Source organism: Rhincodon typus, chromosome 20 (assembly GCF_021869965.1).
Source record: "Rhincodon typus isolate 14 chromosome 20, sRhiTyp1.1, whole genome shotgun sequence".
Classification (NCBI taxonomy): domain Eukaryota; kingdom Metazoa; phylum Chordata; class Chondrichthyes; order Orectolobiformes; family Rhincodontidae; genus Rhincodon; species Rhincodon typus.
Genome location: NC_063351.1, coordinates 3,038,126 through 3,047,600, shown reverse-complemented (window position 1 = coordinate 3,047,600; position 9,475 = coordinate 3,038,126).

Sequence of the window (9,475 nt, the reverse complement as noted above, 5' to 3'; positions counted from 1 at the left end):
GCAGCATCATAGGAGCAGAGAGGCCTCTCTGCTCCTATGATGCTGCTTGGCCTGCTGTGTTCATCCAGCCCTGCACCTTGTTGTCTCGGATTCTCCAGCATCTGCAGTTCCTACTATCTCTGTAGCACTGTGGTACAGGGAGCTGTTGAAGAAGGGGAAGAAAACAGAAATGCAGTTGTAATAGGGGACAGTATAGTCAGGGGAATAGACTTTGTTTCCTGTAGTCAGAATCAGGAATTCTGAAGGTTGTGTTGCTTGCCTGGTGTCCAGGTTTAGGATGTCGAATCTAAGTCGTAGAGGAACTTGGAGTGGAGGTGGAACAATCCAGTTGTCCTGGTCCACATAGGTACCAACAATATAGGTAGAAAGACCAAAAGGGTTCTGAGGAGGGAATATGAGCCGCTAGGGGCTAAATTAGAAAGATGAAACAAAAAATAATCTCTGGATTAGTACCTGAGCCATGAGCTAATTGGCACAAGTGAACTAGATTAAAGAGGTAAACAGATGGCTCAAAGATTGGTGTGAGAGAAATGGATTTGAATTCATGGGACATAGACATCAGTACTGGAGAATGATGGAGCTATTCTGATGGGATCGGGTCTACCTGAAACATGCTGGGACCGGAGTCCTGGTGGATCACATAACTAGGGCTGTGACTAGGGCCTTAAACTAAATACTGGGCCAATAGGTTCAGTTGCCTAGAGAATTATGGAAAAAAGTTCAAGTTGCGGGAAGGACTGAGCAGAGGTTAAAGGTTCCAGAACAAGTAATAGGACAAAGTAAGTCAGGAAACTAACTTCAGGCATTGCAGATAAGGGGCCAATACTGAGAAAGGTAGGGGGTGGGGAACATGGGTCAATGCAGGGCTGATGTGTTGTACTTAAATGCGAGCAGTATACAAAACAAGGTAAATGAGCTTGTAGCACAAATTGAAATTGGCAGGTACAATGTTGTGGGTATAACAGAGACATGGTTTAAAGGGGATCAGAGCTGGGAATTAAATATCCAAGGATATACAGCATATCAAAAGGATGGACAGAAGGGATGGGGCTGCCTTCTTATTTAGAAATGAAATTAAATCGATAGCAAGAAGCGATTTCGGGTCAGAAGGTGTACAATCTGTGTGGGTAGAGTTGAGAACCACAAAGGAGAAAAGACTCTGATGAAAGTTGTGTACAAGCCCCCTAGCAGTAGTCAGGATGTGGAGATAATCAGGAGATTGAAAAGGCAGGTAGAAAGGGCACTGTTACAATAATCATTGGGATCTATTTGGATTTCCAGAAGGCCTTTAAGGTGCTACACAGGAGGCTGCTAATTAAGATAAGAGCCCATGGTGCTCACGGCGAGGTACTGAGGACTGCCTGACTGGCAGAAGCCCGACTATTGGGATAAAAGGGTCTTTTTCAGGATGGTAACTGGAAACTAGTGGAGCTCTGCAGGGATCAGTGTTGGGACCACAACTATTCACATTATACATCAATGATCTGGATGAAGGAACCGAGGACATTGTTGCTACGTTTGCAGATGGCTCAAAGCTAGGTGGTGGGACAGGTAGTGTTGAGGAGGTGGAGAGGTTGGAGAAGGACTCGAACAGACTAGGAAAGTGGGCAAAGTGGCAGATGGAATACAATGTGGGAAACTGAGGTTGTGTGCTATGTTAAGAATAGAGGCATACACTGTTTTCTAAATGGGGAACGACTTTGGAAATCTGAGTACGAAGGAACTTGGAGGTCTGTGTTTAGGCTAACCTGCAGGGTCAGTTGGCAGTTAGGAAGGCAAATATAATGTTAGCTTTCATTTCGAAAGGCTTAGCAGAAAAGAGCTGGAATGTATTACAGAGGCTATATAAGGCTCTCGTCAAACCACGTTTGGAATATTGAGCAGTTCTGAGCCCCATATCTAGGGAAGGATGTGTTGGCTTTGGAGGGGGTCTGCAGGAATTTTTCCAGAATGATCCCTGGGATGAAGAGCTTGTCATATGAGGAGCGATTGAGAACCCTGGGTTGATGGAGTTTAGAAGGATGAGGGGTGATCTCAGTGAAACTTACAGAATACTGAGAGGCCTGGATAGAGTGGACATGGAGAAGACGTTGCCACTAGGAAAGATTAGGACCTGGGAGCACAGAAGGGACAGCTCTTTAGAACTGAGATGAGGAGGACTTTCTTCAGCCAGAGGCTGGTGAATCTATGGACTGCCACAAAGGATTGTGGAGGCCAAGTCATTGAATGACAGATGGATGGATGGTTAGACAGATGGAGAAGCCAGGAGAATGGGGCTGAGAAACATATAAGCCATAATTGAATGGCAGAGCAGACTCGATGGGCTGAATGGCCTAATTCTGCTCCTGTAACTTATGGATGAGTGGGTTACTGAGGTCATAGAGCCAAAAAGATCTACAGCACAGAAAAAGGCCCTTTGGCCCATCGAGACTGCACCGGTCAAAAACAACCACCTGATTAGTTTAATCCCATTTCCCAGCACCTGGCCTATTATGCCTTGGCATCGCAAGTTCACATGTAAAAACTAAAATGTTATAAGGGGTTCTGCCTCTGCCACATTTACAGGCAGCGAGTTCCAGATCCCCAACACCCTCTGGTTTAAAAATGTTTTTCTTCACATCTCCTCCAAACCTTCTGCCCTTTACCTTAAAGCTATTCCCCCTGATCATTGATCCCTTAATCGGGGTGTTGGGGTGGTGGGGGGATGGCGGTCAGTAGTTTCATCCTGTCTCTCTCTCTCTATGCCCCTCATAATTTTACACAACTCAATCACGTCCCCTCTCAATCTCCTCTCTGCTTTAAGGGAAACAGCCCCAGTCTGAATAATCTGTCTTCACAACTGAAACTCTCCAGCCCAGGCAACATCCTGGTAAATCTCCTCTGTAGCCTCTCCAGAGCTACCACATTACTCTTATAATCCAAATATACCATGTGCCTTCTTCACCACTTTATTCACCTGTCCTGCTATCCTAAGGGACTGGTGTACACACACACCAAAGTTCCTCTGATCCCCTGTACTTCCCAGGATCCTACCATTTATCATGAGTTCCCTTGCCTTGTTTGTCCTGCCCAAGTGTATCACCTCACACTTATCCGGATTGAATTCCATTTCCCACTGACTGGCATGTCTATATCCTCCTGTAATCTAAGGCTATCCTCATTATTTACCATCCCACCAATCATTGGCAAACTTTCTGATCTTAGTGGGGTACTGATTTGAATTTGGTTATTTGGCTGTTTTGAAATAGTAACCAACCTCCTTTTCTCATATGTATTTTCTATGTCATTAAATACAGGTACGAAACATTCTTTTATTCTAACCACATTTTGTACAAAAGATCACATTTGCCTGGGTTTTTGCAATGCAAATATGGAAGAGTCACTTCTACTATCTCACGGAGGCTCATTTGGGAAATGCCAGAACAGAAACTCACATCCAGTACTTTAATACAAGTTTCCATGGTAACCTTCAGAGCAATTACTGCATTTCCCTTCGTAATATTTTGGTAATGTAATTTTTTATGATCTGTGTATAATGTTGGGTTTTCTCCTAAGGAGTTTTCTCATATCCATATAATGCAAAGCTTTCATTCCAGTCAATTTACAAACCGAGACTGTATATCACCTGTCTTGTAAATTTCCTTGTAAAGGTAACATTTCTCTTAGAGCTGTACATGAGTGTGTTGAGTTTAAACTGCTCTGACTGGTCCCCATCCAACTTTCCAGTCAATTTTTGAGCCAATTCTTGTGCTCATGGATGGCATTCAATGTGCTGTTTATCTAACCATGCTCTCCCCAAGCCCCTGCCCTAGAGCAAGCACCCAGACACAGACAGCATCCCCCCTTGTTCTCACCGCCTGTGGGGAAAACTCTCCTGTTCTGCACACACACAGCTCGCTGACAAAATCTCCGATGTTGAAGACAGCCCAAAGCAGGCTGTCCCAGTAGTACAGCAGAGGGAATGAAGACTTGAATCTCTGTAATGATAGGAAACCTCTTCTTTGCATCTTTCTCATGGTATCCTTTGTGTGCTCAGCACCCTCCCACAAGCAGCAATTTTTTTTTGTGTGTGATGCTGTTTGAAGAATCAATATTTTCCAGGACACTAGGGAGAATCCCTTTGCTCCTCTATAACACAGTGCCATGGGATCTTTCACATTAACCAGAACAGAAGGCTGGGACCTTGGTGTGACATCACATCTGAATGGCAGGCCCACTGCCAGTGCTGCACTCCTCCAGCGCTGTACAGGGTTGATACACAAATATGTAAATAGGAATCACTGAAGTATTGATCATTGAATCACACAGTGCGAAAGAGGCCCTTTGGCCCAACACATCTGTACCACCAAAAATATACTACGAACTACACAAGTCCCACTTTCCCACACCAGGCCCATAGCCTCGAATGTTTTGATACTTCAAATGCCCATCCAAGTACTTTTTAAAGGTTTTGAGGTTTCCTGCCTCAACTACCCTCCCAGGCAGTGCATTCCAGATTCCCCCAACTACACACTGGATAAGAAAGCGTTTCTTCCAATCCCCTCTAAACCTCCTGCCTTTCACTTTAAAATTATGCCCCCATCTTATTGACCCTTTGACTAAGGGAAATAGCTGCTTTCTATCCATCCTGTCCATGTCCCTCAATCTTTTACACCTCAGTCAGGTCCGCCCCACCCCTCTCAACCTTCTCTGCTCCAAAGAAAACAACCCGAGCGTATCCAGCCTCTCTTCATCGCTGACATGCTCCGTCCCAAGCAACTTCCTGGTGAATCTCCCCTGCACCCCCTCCAATGCAATCACATCCTTCCTATAGTGTGGGGACCAGAACCGCACACAATACTCCAGCTGTGGCCTCACCAAAGTTCTGTACAGTTCCACCATGACCTCCCTGCTCTTGTAAACTATGCCGTGACTGATGAAGGCAAGAGTCCCATGTACCTTCTTTAATACCCTATTAACCTGTCCTGCCACCTTCAGGGATCTGAGAACACACACCCCCAAGATCTCTCAGTTCCTCGAGCTTCCTAGTGTCCTGCCATTCATTGAGTACTCCCTTGTCTTGTTCCTTCCTCCAAAGCGCATCACATCACATTTACAAGATTTAACCCTGATATATGTACTGAGAGGTGTGAGAGACCGAAAAGCTGATTCCTGCCTTTTCTTGGCTAAGTCCGACTTGCATCGAGTTTTTTGGAGGGTTTGTCACAATGAGGCTTACTGAATTCTCTTGCCGTCTCTTACAAAATCCCCTCCCAACGACAAGCTTCCTGGCTTTGTGTCAGTGCGAAACAACAAGACAAGACATTAGTGTTATGATAGCACAGTGTGGAGCTGGAGGAACACAGCAGGCCAGGCAACATCAGAGGAGCAAGAAAGTTGACGTTTTGGGTCAAGACCTTAACAGGGTTGTTAAAGGTTGGCACATGTTGGATGTGAATGTCTGTGGATATGAAGTGTGTACCTTGTGCTCGTGGATCGTGCCCTGAGATGTTGGCACGCAGAGTCCAGCATGGAGGTCATTTAGAGCAAGAAGTGACTCGAATCTACCAGGTACCCTCTCTGGTCTCTTTGTCAATTTTACCCAAAGTGGAGTTGATGGCAAGTTACTAAGATAGGAGGCTGAGTATTAATGAGGCCAGTTGGGCTGTTAACATGGCATTTAGCAATCAATAATCCCTGTCCATTGGCAGCTCACCACTCCCTAGTGAGAATCTTGTCATGCCACTTTTGAAAATCCTAAGAGATGGGCGTTGGCAGAAATTTTCACCCCACACATCTCCCCAGTGCCCCATGATGCTCAGGTCTCTGTTAGATTCCATCCTAAGTGTTCACAGGTAATTCACAAAATGGTGAGTAAATGGTATTCTTTAAGAAAAGACCCTTGACTCCAGCAAAGCACCTGAACTCCTCCAAAGCCCACACAGCACTATCGGACTCTCTGAACTGAAGCACTATTCCTGGTTTTTGTAATCGATCCCTGAAGTGAAACTTGAAGCCAAACACTGGGACTCAGTGTTGCCACATGAACCACAACTAACAAAGCTGAGATCGGAACCTGAAGGAGTCTGAGAACAAACAGACAAAATAGGAGCAGAATTATACCATTCAGCTCCTTCAGCCTGCTCTGCCATTCTATGAGGTTGTAGCTGATATGTTTGTGTTTTGAATTTTCACATCCCATTTCTCCCGATCACCTGACTGCCCCTGCCTGAGAAGAACCTATCCACCTCTATCTCAGAAATATTCAATGCCTATTTGAAATGTGCTTTGGCAGGAGAGTAGATTGTGGAAGTATGTCACTGTCAAAACCCCGAGCTACAGAATTTCACAATTACACTCCTGTAACATACAGTTGTTCAGATGCAAAAGGTAGCTTCAATTTCAAATACTGTTGGTTTCAGAGTGAATCCTGGTACACACAACTTTTAGAATTGAGGACCTAATGAGAACCTAAGAACTAGGAGTAGGCCATTCAGCCTTCCTGAGGCAGAGAGTCTCAGAACCCTCTGAGGTAAATAATTTCTTCTCAACTCTGTCATAAAAAGGATAACTGCTAATTTTAAACAGTGTCCCCTAGTCCTAGACCGTCCACAAGAGGAAACATCCTTTCCACATCTACTTTGTCAAGACCATGTAGGATCTTGTCCAATTTAATCAGGGCACTCCTCTCTAAACTCCAATGGGAACAAGCCCAGTCTGTGCAATCTTTCCTCATTAGACAAACCATTCATTCCAGGTATCAATCTAATAAACCTCCTCTGATCTGCCTCCAATGCATTTACATCCAACCTTAAATAAGGAAACCAATGCTGAACACATTATTCAACATCAGATCTCACCAATACTCTGTAAAACTGAAGTATAACATTCTCATGCATAAGATTCAACGGCATTATCAACACTGAATCCCCCACTATCTACAAATCATTGACCAGAATCTGATTAGACTTGCCATATACACAGTGGCTACAAGAGCAGGTCAGATGTTAAGAATACTGTGACGAGTAACTCACCTCCTGACTCCCCAGAGTTTGTCACCATCTACAAGGCACAAGCCAGGATTGTGATGGATACTCCCCACTTGTATGGATCAGTATAACTCTAACAACAGTCTTTTTTTTCACTTCCACTTTCGCTGGGTCAGTATCCTGATGCTTTTCCATGAGGTATACGGGAACACCAGCAAGTTCTCCTCCAAGCCACTCACCATCCTGACTTGGAAATATATCGCCGTTCCTTCACTGCGTCAAAATCCTGGAATCCTCTCTCACTAACAGCATTGTGGGTCTACCTACAGCACATGGACTGCAGTGGTTCAAGAAGGCAGCACACCTCAAAATTCTCAAGGGGCAACTAGGGACGGGCAATGAATGCTGGGATAGACGGTGATGCCAACACGACAGAAAGAAATGAAGCCTTTCTGTCGGGATGTGTGAATTTGTTGAATGATGCTTCTGTAATATAGAAATTACCAATAACAGGATGAAGGGTTATGGGGAGCGGGCAGCAAAGTGGAGTTGAGGCCAAGATGATATCAGACATGATTGTATAAAATGGCAGAGCAGGCTTGAGGGGCTGAATAGCCTACTCCTAGTTCTTAGGTTCTCATTAGGTCCTCAATTCTCGAAGTTATGCATACCATAGATTCACTCTGAAACCAGCAATGTTTGAAAGTGAAGCTACCTTTTGCATCCGAACAACTGTATGTGTTACAGGAGTGTAATTGTGAAATTCTGTAGATCAGGGATTTGACAGTGACATACTTCCACAATCTACTCTCCTGCCAAAGCACATTTCAATGCAACTAACTTACTGGCTCTTGTTTCCTTGAGCCAAACTCCATCAAATTCCTTCTGAAAATCCAAGGGAAGTGAAGTGTATGTTCTGTGTTCAAAATTCACAGTAGACAGGCAGGTTTGATGGGAAAGCAGGGCATGAGGTTAGTGTAATGGTCATGTTCCCGATGATATAGCGACAGATTTTTCAAAAGGGTGGAAGAATTAATTTGCATTTGAAAGCATCCTCATGTCCTCAAGATGGTCCCACAGAGCTGCCTGGCTAATGGGGTCATCAACAAGGCTCGTTACTGATGGAATCTGTTTGCAGCAAGCTCTCATGGACACCATCGGGAAGAATCACTGGGCTTATCCAGATGGATTCTTCTTCTTCTTCCAATCATAGATGCCATCTTTTCTGCCTCCCTGAATAGAGACACAGGAGTCCCATACCCAAAACAACCAGGACCCTTCCTCGGGACTGCCCCAAAGCAGCAAACCTGCATTACCTCCTCAAAGTAATGGAGTAAAAGCTGAGCACACCTCCCACTGCCACGGAGGCTGGAGGGATCCCACTGAGCCACCAATGACCGTGTAAGAGCAGTCGGGAACATACTTGCCATAGAATCATACAGCACGGAAACAAATCCTTCAGCCCAACACATCTATCCAACATAATCCAAACTAAACTCGTCTCGCCTGTCTCCACTTGGCCCATGTGTCTCCAAACATTTCCTATTCATGAAGTTATCCAAATGTTTTTTAATCATTGTAACTGTACCTGCATCATTCACTTCCTCCAGCAATTCATTCCACACAAGACCCAGTCTCTGTGTAAAATAAAAAACTTACTCCTCGTGCCCATTTTAAACTTTTCTCCTCTCACCTTAAAAAAACACATCCCCTAGTTTTGAAATCCCCCACCCAAGGGAAAAGACACCTGCCATTCACCTTATCTATACTCCTCATGATTTTATAAATCTCTATAAGGTCATGATGTTGTTGACTTGCTCACCGAGCTGGCTTGTTCTCCTTCAGACGTTTTGTCACTATGCTAGGTAACATCATCAGTGGAACCTCCGATGAAGCGATGTTATTCTACTCCACTTGGAGTTTATACTGTTTGGTCTGTTATGATGAGTAGTGTCATTTCCGGTTTTGATCTGTATGGGTCTGTATATGGGGTCCAATTCTATATGTTTGTTGATTGCATTACGGGTGGAGAACCATGCCTCTAGGAATTCCCGTGCATGTCTATGTTTGGCCTGGGCTACTATGGTTACAATGTCCCAGTTAAACTGATGGCCTTCATTGTCTAAGTGTATAAGGTCATCTCTCAACCTCCTACTGTCCAGTGAAAACAGTCCCTGCCTATCCAGCCTCTCCTTATAACTCAAACCAATCCTGGCAACATCCTGGTAAATCTCTTCTGAACCCTCTCCAGCTGGATAATATCTTTCCAAAAACAGAACAACCAGAATTGGACACAGTACTCCAGAATGGGCCTCACCAGCATCCTGTACAACCTCAACATGACATCCCAACTCCTATATTCAAAGCTCTGAGCAATGCTCCAAGTATGCTTCTGCGAGTCGAGTTCCTCTCAAATGAGTTAACCCATGGGGAATGTTACCCTCCATGAGGTCTGATCTTCCCACCTGCAGGCCAGCAGGCTTATTCTCTGAGAATGCAGCATTTCA